Raw genomic sequence first — 13,607 nt, 5'->3', positions numbered from 1 at the left:
TTCCTCTGTCCTACAGGTCATCATGGCGTTCAGTTCCTCTGTCCTACTGGTCATCATGGCGTTCAGTTCCTCTGTCCTACAGGTCATCATGGCGTTCAGTTCCTCTGTCCTACAGGTCATCATGGCGTTCAGTTCCTCTGTCCTACAGGTCATCATGGTGTTCAGTTCCTCTGTCCTACAGGTCATCATGGCGTTCAGTTCCTCTGTCCTACAGGTCATCATGGTGTTCAGTTCCTCTGTCCTACAGGTCATCATGGCGTTCAGTTCCTCTGTCCTACAGGTCATCATGGTGTTCAGTTCCTCTGTCCTACAGGTCATCATGGCGTTCAGTTCCTCTGTACTACAGGTCATCATGGTGCTCAGTTCCTCTGTCCTACAGGTCATCACGTTCTGGCTCTCTAACACACAGGCTGACTTAAATACTGAGAGGAGGATGGCTGCGGTCCACTTTTCTTGCAGACAAACATGGAGCAACTTTCCACTCATAAAATGAAGCGGTTCGACGACACACACGCTGAACACTAGTTCACACAACACAGATACATGTGAACCCTGTCCGGGCATAATCAGCACCATAGACATACAGCTATATGGCAGCTCTATATGACTCTGGGCATAACCACGTATGTCTGTTTGCCATATGACTGTGTTTTACTTGCCTGCATGCTGAAACCACGTGTCACGTTACAGCCAATCACCGAAACTTGACACCGAAATAAGAGGCATGTTTTGATCAATATACCCTTCGGTCGGTACCATAAAAGAACGTAAGTTTGGTACTCAGCCCTAGGTGGAGCAGTGGGTAGAAATTAGGAATCAGGTGTCTTGCTCAGAGATACCACGACATGTGGGAATGGCTGAGAGTCGAACCTATGACTTTCTGGACCCAAATCGGCTGCCCTACCTCTACACCATCTCGGCCCCCGTCATGTTTGCTGGACAAGACGATCCACTACTGCCTTTTGAACAGATATAGAAGTCCTTACAACACCCCACATAATTATGCAGTATCTTAATGGCTTAATTCGCAATGCAGGCAAAAAAGATGCTAATCTGACTCACACACACATATATCCACCCCTCAAGAGAAAGATGAACTCTACCCTTTAACTTCTATGAAGTCCTGTCATACTACCAGTAATTGACAACTAAAATGCATTGGGAAAGGTTTGCATTACATTCTTTTGTTTTAAATGATTCCTGTCAAAAAGGAATGCATAGTTTATCTTGTGAGTTTGCTAAAGTAATACATTTTCCAAATAATAGATTTAATTTAGTAAGAATCCCAAGTTATTAGGTTTTAAATACTTGCAGTGCACCTAAAAGAGATAATGTGTAAGGATGGAAGACATTGTTCTATGGATTGATGGAGGAAAAAGACAGAGTTGAACTCAGAACAGTCATGGACTGACGACAGATTCAAACTCCACAGGGAGCCTAAATAATTACTTATGAGCTGATGGATTGAGTGAATGATTGAATTAAGGCTATATGTTTGCTGATGGAAGCGTTTTAGTCTGTTTTGGATCATACCTTTTACTGACTCTACAGGGTTTCATTATGAAGTCAGCAGGCACAGAGAAACAAGTCGTCATTACACTCTTTTTGTTTCCTCCTGGATGGATGAACGGTGAGCACTAATGAGCCAAACTCAGCTGCGAATCGTTGTCAGGCGGCTCAGGATGCTTTGAATCTGTTGTTACTGTCTCCATGGAAACACAAAGTCCTGTTGGACTGATGCTCACAAGTGCTCACTTTATACCTGCAGCCAGGCTTATCAGTGCATGCACAGAAAAATCAGCTTCATTTAACTAAATTTATGAAACTAAACCTTTTTAATTTTATAGAACTATAAAGATGTATCACTTGTGAGAATTATACCTTATTGCTGTTTATGTCTTTAAGACCACTGTAACACTTCTATTTTGACACAAACGTTAGCATATTAAAAAAAATGTGGATCAAAATATTATAAATTTAAAGGAAGGCCTGTATATGTTGGCGATGACTCTCAGCTACCACCACATAAAACATACCTCAATAACTGTAAAACTGACTGAGTTATACCCATTTTTGAGTTTGCTAACATTGATTAGCTGTGGTGGTTGCATTGATTTGTGTTGACTCCAAAAGATAATCAGTTTGAGAGATGTACAACCAGTGATTACGTCCTGAAGGTTTAATTAAAATCCACCCAGTAGCTCATGAAATATTTTGCTAACAGAAACAAGGTTGACTTCAGCAGTCCAAGCTTAGGTTTTCAACAAAAATCTTGCACAAACAGAAGCACTTGGAGTTTGTTGTGAATGACTCTCAGCTACAACCACCTCAGGTTTTAGCTCAAGAGCAGTAAAATCGACTGAATTTTAGCCATTTTGTCTTTTTTAAGATGATTGGACCGTTGGGGCCATCTTGAATTAAGTTGACTCCAAATGTTAAATCAGTTGTGGACGTACATGTAGTTAATTCATGAAAAAATATTTAAAATCTGCCTGGAGGTTCATAAGATGTTTTGCTAACAGACAGACATCGTTGAACAAAGAAAATGTACATTCTCAGTGTGTTATGGATCCCTCTCAGCTATGTCCATATCCAGTTTTAGGACAATATCTAGTGACAAGAGACATAGTCATTTTTCGTCTTCAAGGTCAGTTTACCGTGGCAGACATCTTGAATCAGGTTTTCTATTAAAAAAAGCTATTCAGTTGCAAATGTACATTCAATGATTACTTTCTAAAACGTTTTTAAAACAGTTTCATCGTAGATCGTAGGTCATTAAGCATTTGATTTGAAAGCAGCTTCACAGCAATGCTGAGCTAAGGTTTGTTAGCATGTGTTAGCATCATGAGCTCCTTGTCAAACAAAAAGACAAGCAGCAGCAGAAGCATTTTACTGAACAAACGATGTGTCCCCCCAAAAATTGTAGTTTCTGCTTCCAGAAACAATTATTGTATAGGTTTGATCAAGAACAATGTGCAGCACAGTAAGCTGTTTGATGGACAGAGGGACAGATGGATGGATGATGAATGATGGATGGATGGATGAATGATGGATGGATGGATGGATGGATGGAGAATGATGGATGGATGGATGGATGATGAATGATGAATGGATGGATTATGAATGATGGATGGATGGATGATGAATGATGGATGGATGGATGATGGACGGATGGATGGATGCTGAATGATGGATGGATGGATGGATGATGAATGATGGATACTTTGTAGATGATGGATGGATAGACAGATGGATGGATGATGAATGATGGATGGATGATAGATGGACGGAAGGATGGTGGATGATGGATGGCTGGATGGATGATGGATGGATGGATGATGAATGATGTATGTATGGATGGATGGATGATGAATGATGGATGGATGGATTATGAATGATGGATGGAAGGATGATGATGGATGCATGGATGATGGATGGATGGATGGATGGATGGAAGGATGATGATGGATGGATGGATGGAAGGAAGGATGGATGATGAATGATGGCTGGAAGTATGATGGATGGATGATAGATGGATGATGAATGATGGCTGGATGTATGATGGATGGATGATAGATGGATGATGAATGATGGATGGATGATGAATGATGGATGAATGGATGATGAATGATGGCTGAATGGATGATGAATGATGATGGGTGGGTGGATGGAAGGATGATGGATGGACATATGGATGATGGATGATGGATGGATGTTCTATTTCGTATAGGCTTCGCCCTTTAAGACTGTCGCTAGTGGGTTTATCCCTTCGCGCAGCACTGAAAACTTTAGTCCACGCCCACCTGCTGTGTGGGCCTCACCCCGGGTCTGTATAAATTATGGTAAAACCAGGTAATCAGCTCCCATTTTTTCTTCAGCCAGCTAGCTAGCACAGTCAGAAGAACGAAGAAGGAAAAGATGTCGAGCTTTGATCAGCACAACTTTTGCTAAGGATGCCTGGGTCTCTGCCACGCCAACCTCCTGCCGTCCCGGTGAGCTCTTCCTCCCCGAGAAGAAGTAGAGACGAGCAGCCTTGTTCAAGGTAAGTGCTGAGGAGTGTTTTTCCGTGGCGGGCCGCTACTCACTGGACGACGTCATTGCCTTTTCTAACGTTTTTTCCTCGCAGTGAATCAGATGATTCCCTCGAAAAAGGCGATATTAGCAGCAGCTCCGCTGAGTGTTTTTCCATGGAGGGCCACTACTCGCTGGACGACGCCACCACCTTTTCTAACGTGTTTTCCTCGCTGTGAATCGGATGATTCTCTCGAAAAAGGCGTTGTTGGAAGCAGCTCCGCTGAGTGTTTTTCCGTGGAGGGCCGCTACTCACTGGACGACGCCACCGCCTTTTCTAACGTGTTTTCCTCGTGGTGAATCAGATGAATCCCTCAAAAAAGGCATTGTTGGCAGCAGCTCCGCTGAGTGTTTATCTGTGGCAGGCCGGTACTTGCTGGACGACACCATTGCCTTTTCTAACGATTTTCCTCGCGGTGAATCGGATGATTCCCTCGAAAAAGGCAATGCAGGTAGCAGCTCCGCTGAGTGTTTATTCCGTGGCGGGACGCTACACGCGGGACGATGCCACCGCCTTTCTTTGACACAGAGTCACACAGTGAATCAAATGATTCCTCCGTGAAAGGCGATGCTGGAAACAACCTCGCTGCCCCTTCCCTCCTGGAGAGCATAGTGATGGAAGAAGAGCGGTCGAACGGATGTTCAGCCACCTCGGGTCTTCCCACGTCGGCGACCACACCGCTCCCAGCCGTCGGCACCCTCCTCTCGGGGCTGCCCAGCATAATCCTGGCTGCTAACACAAAGGGACTTTCCGTCCCTCACCTCCCTCTGCCCTGATCGGATGATCTGGCGGGAAGGTTTGGCTCCGCCCCGGCTCGTCACCCTTATCCCATCTGGCCTCGCTGTCCAACTGTGACGTCTCATTGGAACGAGGCTGCAGCTGGGCCTGGCAAGCTGAAGACATCCATCTTTACCTTCGCCTCCATCTGCTGAGTGGAGGGTTTTACCTATCTGTATTTTTCCCTCGGTTCTCACCCCCCGGAGAGGGGGGTGAGAACCGAGGGAGAACCAAGTGCCTCCCCCAAGTGCCTGGGGGAGGCACTTGGGGCAAAAGCTTCCAGGATGGACCGGTAACCTATCCCTCCAGGAAAGCATGACCAAAGGGTGACAAAACTCTACAACCAAGCTCACCAGTGCACATTCCAGGTGGTCGTGGCGAACAACATCGCTCTACTGGCCTACAGCATCTCAAAGAGGCTGGAGGTAGCAGACCTGCTGGAGGAGACAAAGAGCTCTCTCTGTAAAGCCGCTGACGTCATCTTAATCATGTGCGCCACCTCTGCGGTCTGCCTGTCCCGCATCGCTGCCCAGATTACCATGATCCAGAGGACCACCTGGCTCTGCCTCTCGCCATCCTTGTCCGAGAGGCTGCAGAAAGACCTGCTGGAAGGCCCCATCACCCCAGAGGCATTGTTCGGGGCCAACTTCAGGACCATCCTTGAGAAATCGCAGAGGTCTGAGAAGGTGTCGGAGACTGTACACCATCTGGTGACGTCACAGTCCTCCTCCCACCTCTCCGGCCGCTGGAGGGACCACCTTGGCCAGCAGCAGAGGCGCTCCACAGCTGCGGCAGCGACTGCATGCTCTGCTCCTCCGCCGGCCCCCTCCACCAGGGAACAGCTCATTGAGGGGTATCTGTGTGTTTTTTGACTATGTATGTTTTGAAATAAAACAGAAACACCTCTGAAAGTAAAGTTTCATCTGAGACTGTCAGATCAGCTGATCTCACAACTGCCTCTCTTCACACGTTCCCCACACAGAACGAGCCAGTAACCTCTAAACAGCATTTTAAATGGCACCACAGTTCAGTAATATCACAAAACACTAGTCTCCCACGTCAGCTAAAAATTATGTTTTTTTCAGCAGACTGAGTCTGGTAAAATCCCTCGTTTTCAGCCAGAGCCCGTTTTTAATTTTCTGCTGTTTTCTGCCCACTCACAGAGCAGCGGGAGTAAACGTGTTTTCTCTACGACAGCTGCAGCCTCCACCGAAATGGCGTCTCACTCAGAAAGCGCTCATGCCTCCTCTCAGTGCACGCCGGCTCACCTTAGCTCTATGTGAGACTGCAGCCTGGGTTCAGCACAGAGGCACACATACAGCCTTTTTTCTGTTGGAGTCCCCCTTGTGTTCCCTCCGTAGAATCTCCAGAGCGGGTGATGACAGTAAGGGTTTTTAGTCTGGTTGACGTTCATGAGAAACATGACACAACACAAAATGCGTGCCCGCTCTCCGAACGTTACTCAGAGTGGCAGCGAGTGTGTTCCCTAGACAGATGGACGGACCGTCTTATCTGCAGAGGTTACACGCTGCAGTTCGCAGCTCAACCCCCACTGTGTTCAGTGGGATTAGAGAGACGGTTCTGTCTTCTCCAGAACAGAGCTTGTCTTTCCAGTCAGAAGTTCAGGAATTTCTGACGAAAAATGTGATTTCCAGAGTTCCCAACGGAGAGGAAAATGTTTTTTTTTTTTGCCTCCCACTACTTCCTGGTTCTAAAAAATCCGAAGGGATGAGACCCATTCTCAACTTGTTCGGGTTCAGCAATTCGATCATGGGGAGACAATTCCACATGCTGACAAACAGCTGCTGGAGAACTTCACCAGAAAGACTGGTTTTCACCTCCATAGATATGAAGAGCACATATTTTCACATTTTCCATCATTCTGAAACACCCCACGCACATCCTCGAAATGCGTGGAGAGGGCTCTGCAGTCGTTACACATGGCAGGAATGAGAATTCTTTTTATCTGGATGATCTGCTCTTATTAGCTCGGTCCAGTTAGAAAGCAGTCGCACAGACCAAAACGCTAGTGTTACACCTGCTAAACCTGGGGTTTTCTATAAACTGGGAAAAAGGTTCTGTTCGTCCATCCCAGATGATTGTTTATCTGTAAGTGGAGCTAAACTCAACCACGAGAGCCCGTTTATCACAGCTGAGAGCTGAAGCTCTGTCAGTTCAGCTGCCGTGTCAAACTCTGCAGCATAGTGACAGTCTGCCTGTCATGCAACTCCTGGGACGATGTCAGTGGCCCACATTGTGGTTCCGCTGGGCCTACCTCACATGAGACGCCTTCAGAGATGGTTCGCCCACCTACACATAGATCCTGTGCGCCAGAAGAGGCGGATAATCTTTGTGCCCCCCTCTGTGAGAACCAATCTGAATCACTGGGGAAACTCCCTCATTCTGTCAGAGGGAGTTCCCATCAGCAGGCCAATGTCACACGTCTCAGTTTTAACAGACGCATTCCTGTCAAGCTGGGAAGAATGTGTCTGTCCCAGGCAGTGGGAGCACAGTGGCTGGACCACATGTCGCTTCACATTAGTGTGCTAGAATGTTTTTACGGTCAGAAACGTGACTCAGCATTTTGCCCCCCTGCTGCGGGATCAGCGTGTTTTGATCCACACAGACAAAGTGACGGCAGCTTACATAGAACATCAGGGAGGCGTGCGCTCAGCCCGTTATGCATCGCGAAACAGCTGTTGTGTTGGGCACACACAAACCTGCTCTCCATCAGAGCAGTGTACATTCCCAGCATCCTGAACAGGGGAGCGGATATCATGTCGAGGGGCGGTCCCTGCCACAGAGACTGGAGCCTCCATCCTGAGCTGATCTCTCAGATTTGGAGCAGGTTCGGCTGAGCAACAGTGGATCTGTTCACCACACGGGAGAATGCCCAGAGTCAATTATGGTTTTCACTGAGCCCACGAGACGACCCACCGTTAGGAGTGGACACCTTCGCTCATAGCCCGTGGCCAAAAATGCTCCTTTATGCACTTATATTAAAGTGGACAGCTTTTCAGCACTGGTGCATGGAGAAAGGTGTAGAGGCCATCTCATGTCCACTAGGTGGCATGCTGTCCTTTCTGCAGCAGCTGATGGGCAGAAATTTAACGTTCAGCACAATTAAGACTTATGCTGCAGCTATTTCTTCCTGTCACGAGGGCTTCTGTGACAGAACAGTTTTTAATCACCCGCTGATGAAGCGTTTCCTGAGAGGTGTACGGAGACACAGACCGGTGTCACGCCCACTAGCTCCACAGCGGGACCTAACGATGGTTCTGCGCGGTCTGATCAAAGCTCCTTTTGAGCCTTTAGATCAGGTTTCACTTAAATTCCTGTCACTTAAAACAGCCCTGCTGTTGGCTTTGACATCAGCAAAAAGAGTGAGCAATTTATCTGCGCTCTCTGCTGCCCCGTTATGCCTCAGGATTCAAGCTGATAGCAGCTCAGCTGCGCTGAGACCTAACCCAGCTTTCCAACATTTTTCAGTCAGGTCATCTGGACAGTTTCTTTTTTTTTTTTGTGCTGAAATGTTTCGCCTTCGGTCCGGAAGGCTTCATCAGTCAAGGAAACACACAACAAAACTGATTCTTCCTCCAACAGCTTACTCCAAAGTGGAACAAACCAGTTCTGCTTGTGATAAGCAGATGAAGCCTTCCGGACCGAAGGCGAAACATTTCAGCACAAAAAAAAAGAAACTGTTCAGATGACCTGACTGAAAAATTTTGGATTGTATACCTGGATTATTGAGCATGGACTTTTTTGTTAACCCAGCTTTCATACCAAAAAACACCACAATCTCATTTAAATCGAGAATGATAACCTTGGAGGGGTTTTATCCTCCTCCTCACAATTCAGAGGAGGAAGTATCATCTCACCTCCTCTCTCCCGTGTGCGCGCTTGCATGTTATATAGCATGCACGGCCCCACTGCGTTACTATCAGCATCTGTTTGTGCATTACAGGGACACCTCTGCAGGTCGCCCTTTATCTTTTCTGTGCCTCTCAAACTGGCTGTGTGAGGTTATTTCTGAAGCTTACAGAGCATCAGGATTGGAGCCTCCAGAGAATCTCAGAGCTCATTCCACCAGAGGGGTGTCATCCTCTACAGTTTTGCATGGAGGGATGTCAGTTGAGGACATTTGTATGGCGGCTGCTTGGTCATCGCCTTGATCATTTATTCGCTTCTATCTACGTGATGTCTCTGCCTTCTCCATGACTCATTCTGTTCTCAGCGTTCTAACAGAATGATTTTTACTTGTTTCATGGAATTTCGTTTTAAGCTCACATCTGACTGCATGCAATTACAGTGTGAGACATTTATTATCAGTCACAAGGTCATGACTGCTGTTTTTATTGTTACTAATCAGTTCATGACTGCTGTTACCAATCAGTTAATTTGGTTACTAATCAGTTCATATTGAAGAGCTGTTGACCTGCTCTATTAATCGTTATACGGTTGCAATTCGTAACCTCTGTTTTTTCCATACTCAGCAGCAGGACTGCGTTTCAGCCATCCCTTTTGCCCCATTGGAGACCTTTTCTCTTCGGGGTGCTCCTGTGCATGGAACGCGTAATTACGCACACAGAAGGCTGAGTGAGGAAATGTTTTTTGGTGCAAGCGGGCGCTTCATGTTGTGTCTGAATGGATCCAGTGAGGCATAGACTACATCCTGCTTCGCCTTTAACCCACTAGCGATAGCCTTAAAGGGCGAAGCCTATACGAAATAGAACATTGGTTACGTACTGTAACCCCAGATTCTATGAGTATAGGCGCAGCCCTTTAAGCTCTGGGCCTCACTGGTTCCTAAATGACTGAAGAAAAAAATGCTATTTGGGAGCCGATTACCCGGTCTCACCATAATTTATACGGACCGGGGGTGAGGCCCACACAGCAGGTGGGCATGGACTAAAGTTTTCAGTGCTGCGCTGCACGCAAAGGGATAAACCCACTAGCGATAGCCTTAAAGGGCTGCGCCTATACTCATAGAATCTGGGGTTACAGTACGTAACCAATGATTTTGAACTGTAAAGCAGCATGAAGTGTTGATCCGTGTTAAAAAGGAATGGTTTAGTTTTCTTACAACAATAAAGCTGTTTGTACAGAAACAGTGCAGAGGATCAAAGCTCAATTGTTGACAGTGGCAGCCATTGCCCCCCCCACCCCACCCCCAGTCTCTCCGAGAGAGACACAGATCAAACTCAGTTTAGGATTGATTCATTCAGAGTCTAAAAGTTGAACAGCTCAGCAAGCCGATGGGCAAATGTGAAAAAGAACGAGAAAGAAACATCCCATACTGTGGAAAACAGAAGTGTTTGTTTTTTTGTTTGTTGTTGTTTTATTTCAAAAATATATAAATATGCTGAAGTGGACAACGGGTAATTTTCATCCGTTGTACTGAGCAAACATAAAAACAGCAAGTGTATAAAACATATAAACCATCCATCAGAACAAAACACACAAACATCTTAAAGGTACAAAGTTAAAATAAACATATTTCATGAATGACTGATTTTCTTTAAGCTAAACCTTTAAATTTATTTAAAAACTGAGCAAGGTTTCACCGTTAGCTTTGTTTGATCTCCCATCATGTGGAGCATGCTGTTGTGTCAAATGGAATATTTTAAACACAAAATAAACTAAAGAATGCCAAAATCCAGTGTGAACACTTATTGCTGGACGAGTTTCACTGAAAGATGCTGAAGGAGCTGAAGCCGACTGTTCAATTTGAACAGCTGACATTCGCTGAAAGGAGGAAAATAAAAGCAAAAACGTGAAGAAATAGCAATAAAAATGTGTGGAAAAGGGCGAATTAGAGAAATGTTGCAGAGATGAGCAGAAACAGCTGATTAATTGATTTATTGTTTATCGCGACAGGCCTTGCTCAAGGGCCCAGAGTGGGGCAAATGAGGGTGGAGACAGGTGTGGGTGTGGGTGTTTCACCTTTCCTACCAACATTTTGATCTTGTTTTTTCCGGGGAGTTGAATCAGCGATCTTCTGATCTGTAACCTCTGTGCCACCACTCCCGCATAATGTGAATGAAAACACTAATCTTTGTGTTTGCAAAGGTTCATTGTGTTGAGATGGCTCCAAATGTTTCATTAAAGTCCATCCAGTGGTTCAGAAGATGTTTTGAACAGGGAAGCAGCACATCTCAGAGCTGAGCCAGCAACAAAAACAGTTCGCTGCTGTGAACTGCCACTCGATGACTTCTGTTGTGACTTGGCACTATATCCATAAACTGAACTGGAATTTTCACTGATCCCTTTGAGAACAGTTTCACAGGAGTGTGAAAAGTGACATACAGTAAGTGGTGCACAACAGCACAAGCTGCAGTGCATGAGAACATCAGATAAGCTGCTGTTTCCCAAAACAGCTGAACGTATCTAGCGCAGCATCAGGTCCACATCCTCCGCTGACAGACTGCAGGCAGAACACCACTTTTAAACGTTTACATGCACTTTTGGTGTTTCTCCTTCAGGGATGGCTGAACCTTCTTCAGGCAGTTTGATTCAGTGAAATTATTTTATTAGAAATTTAATATAATTTTAGGTTTTTTTTCCCAACATGAGATTTTAATTTACCTCCACATGCAAACAGAAGATTTCTGCCTTTGCTAACGCTGTGAATTACACAGTGGTCTGCAAAAGTATTCACACCCTTAGCATTCTGTTGTGTTGCCGTACAGCTCAACTGATTTTCAGATGTCCCGCGTCCTTAATGGATTTGAATAGTGAATGTTTGTAGTTTTTCAATAGAGGGTTTGTTTTTGTCTTTTGATTGACTGAGGCAGCCCAAAACACGGACCCTGGCAAGCAATTTTATCCAAAACCAAGGGCAATGGTAGAGCCAGGGGGTGGCCAACGGTGGCCTAGCCCACCATGGATTGATCTTTGGCCACCCAAGCATTTGAGGAAAATACAATTTTAAGCAATATAAAAACTAGAAAGCATAGTTTCCTCAAATGGTAGGGGTAGCTGGCTTACATGCACGAACACACGCGCGTGCACACACACACAGGTTTGTTTTGCTATCTTTATGGGGCCTTTGCATTTACTTCCATTCATTTTTCATTCATTTCTATAGCCTAACCCTGACCTTTACCTTAACCTAACATCCTCAATTCACACCTTAGTCCTAAACCTAACCCACCAACGGGACTTCTTCTTATGGGGCCTGGGCTTTTGGGCCCCATAAGGATCAGTTAGTCCTCACAATGTAGTATAAGTTGGAAAAATAGGCCTTACAAAGTAGCATAAACAAGGACACACACACACACATCAACAAAATGGAAGTTTTATGTTGTTTATTTTTCTAGATATTCAACTCACAACTTTAACAAACATGCATACGCGTAAGGCGGCAGCCATATTGGATTTTAATGTGGCAACCCAATGTTCCATGGTGACCTTTCTTACATTTAGTTGCAGCCACACGCCAAAACTGACGACGAGACATTGCTTATATCGCAAGTAATTCAGCTCACAAGGTTACCTATAGTGGCTGCCATCTTGGAATTTGACCTTGCAACCTTTCTTACCCCAGATGTTGCCACAAACCATATTGGAAGTTGGTACCCCACATATTTTTCCAGTTATCGTGCTCACAACATCCATGGATGGACTGAATGACAGATGGAGGGTGTTTCCAACGCCCTGTTTTTGCTCCGGCACAAGGAACAATAAGTACTGGACCCACATGAATTGCTTCAGATTGTTGAAGTTAAAGGGGGAAAATAAACTAGTTTTAAATTATTTATAAAAATCAAACAATGTTGTTGTTTTATTGTGTGCATTTTTATATTTAATTCACCACCTTTGATTTGAAGCCCCTACCATTGCCTTCAGAAGCCACATAATGAGTCAAACCCAACCGTCAGTGGGACAGAGACGTTAGTATACACAGAATTTAGACCTTTAAAATCAACAGCAGCTCAACACCTTCCGCTTGGTGGGGGGGCTGTGGTAAATTGATGGTCAGTGCCACAGTCTTGTAATCTTGAGGTTGTGGGTTCGAGCCCAGATTGCGTCAGGAAGGGCTTCCGGCATGAAACACATTGCCAAATCTTTCATGTGAGTTCGCTGGCTGTGGTGACTCCTGAAGAAGAGAACGGACGAAAGAAAAGTACTATCATGCAAGAGGCAGCATGAAGACCAAGGAACTCTCCACATGGGTGAGACAAATGTCAGGTTTAGGTTATAAAAAAAATATCCTGAACATCCCCCAGAGCTTCATTAAATCTGTTATTAAGACAAGGAAAGACGATGTCACCACAGCAAACGAGCCAAGAGAGAGTCGTCCATTGAAATAAGGCAGACTGTTTATTAAAAACCACACTGGAGAATCTCCAACATGTGGAAGAAGGTTCTGCGGTCAGATGAGGCTAGAGTTGAACTGTTTGACCATCCAAGACAAGACCATGTCTGAGGCAAAGCCATCAAACAGTGAAGCACGGTGGTGGCAGCATGATGCTGTGGAGATGTTCTTCATCAGCAGGGACTGTAATACTGGTAAAAGTTGAAGGGAAGGTGGATGGAGCAAAATGGGAGAGAAATTCTGAAAATACGTTTAAGACTTCTAGAAGTTTTACGAGCCTGAACACATCGCTGAAGCAGCACTCAGGTGGTTTAAGTCAAAACCCAGACCTCCGTCCAGCTGAGGATGTGGTTTGATTTAAAGATTGTTGGACACGAGCAGCGCTCATCGAAAGGAGAAACAAAGGACAAAGAGTTCAGTAATTGCACGTACCAAACTCAG

General features: G+C 45.3%; 1 protein-coding gene across 1 annotated transcript in view; it reads right to left on the bottom strand.

Moving 5' to 3' along the window:
• Positions 1 to 13,607, bottom strand: part of gas7b (growth arrest-specific 7b) — a 142,354-nt gene that overhangs the window by 88,657 nt on the left and 40,090 nt on the right. The gene's annotated exons all lie outside the window — the stretch shown is intronic.

Source organism: Nematolebias whitei, chromosome 17 (genome assembly GCF_014905685.2).
Source record: "Nematolebias whitei isolate Nwh7 chromosome 17, NemWhi1, whole genome shotgun sequence".
In the NCBI taxonomy this organism is placed as follows: domain Eukaryota; kingdom Metazoa; phylum Chordata; class Actinopteri; order Cyprinodontiformes; family Rivulidae; genus Nematolebias; species Nematolebias whitei.
Note: the sequence above shows the minus strand (reverse complement) of the source record. Positions and strands in the feature narration are given on the sequence as shown.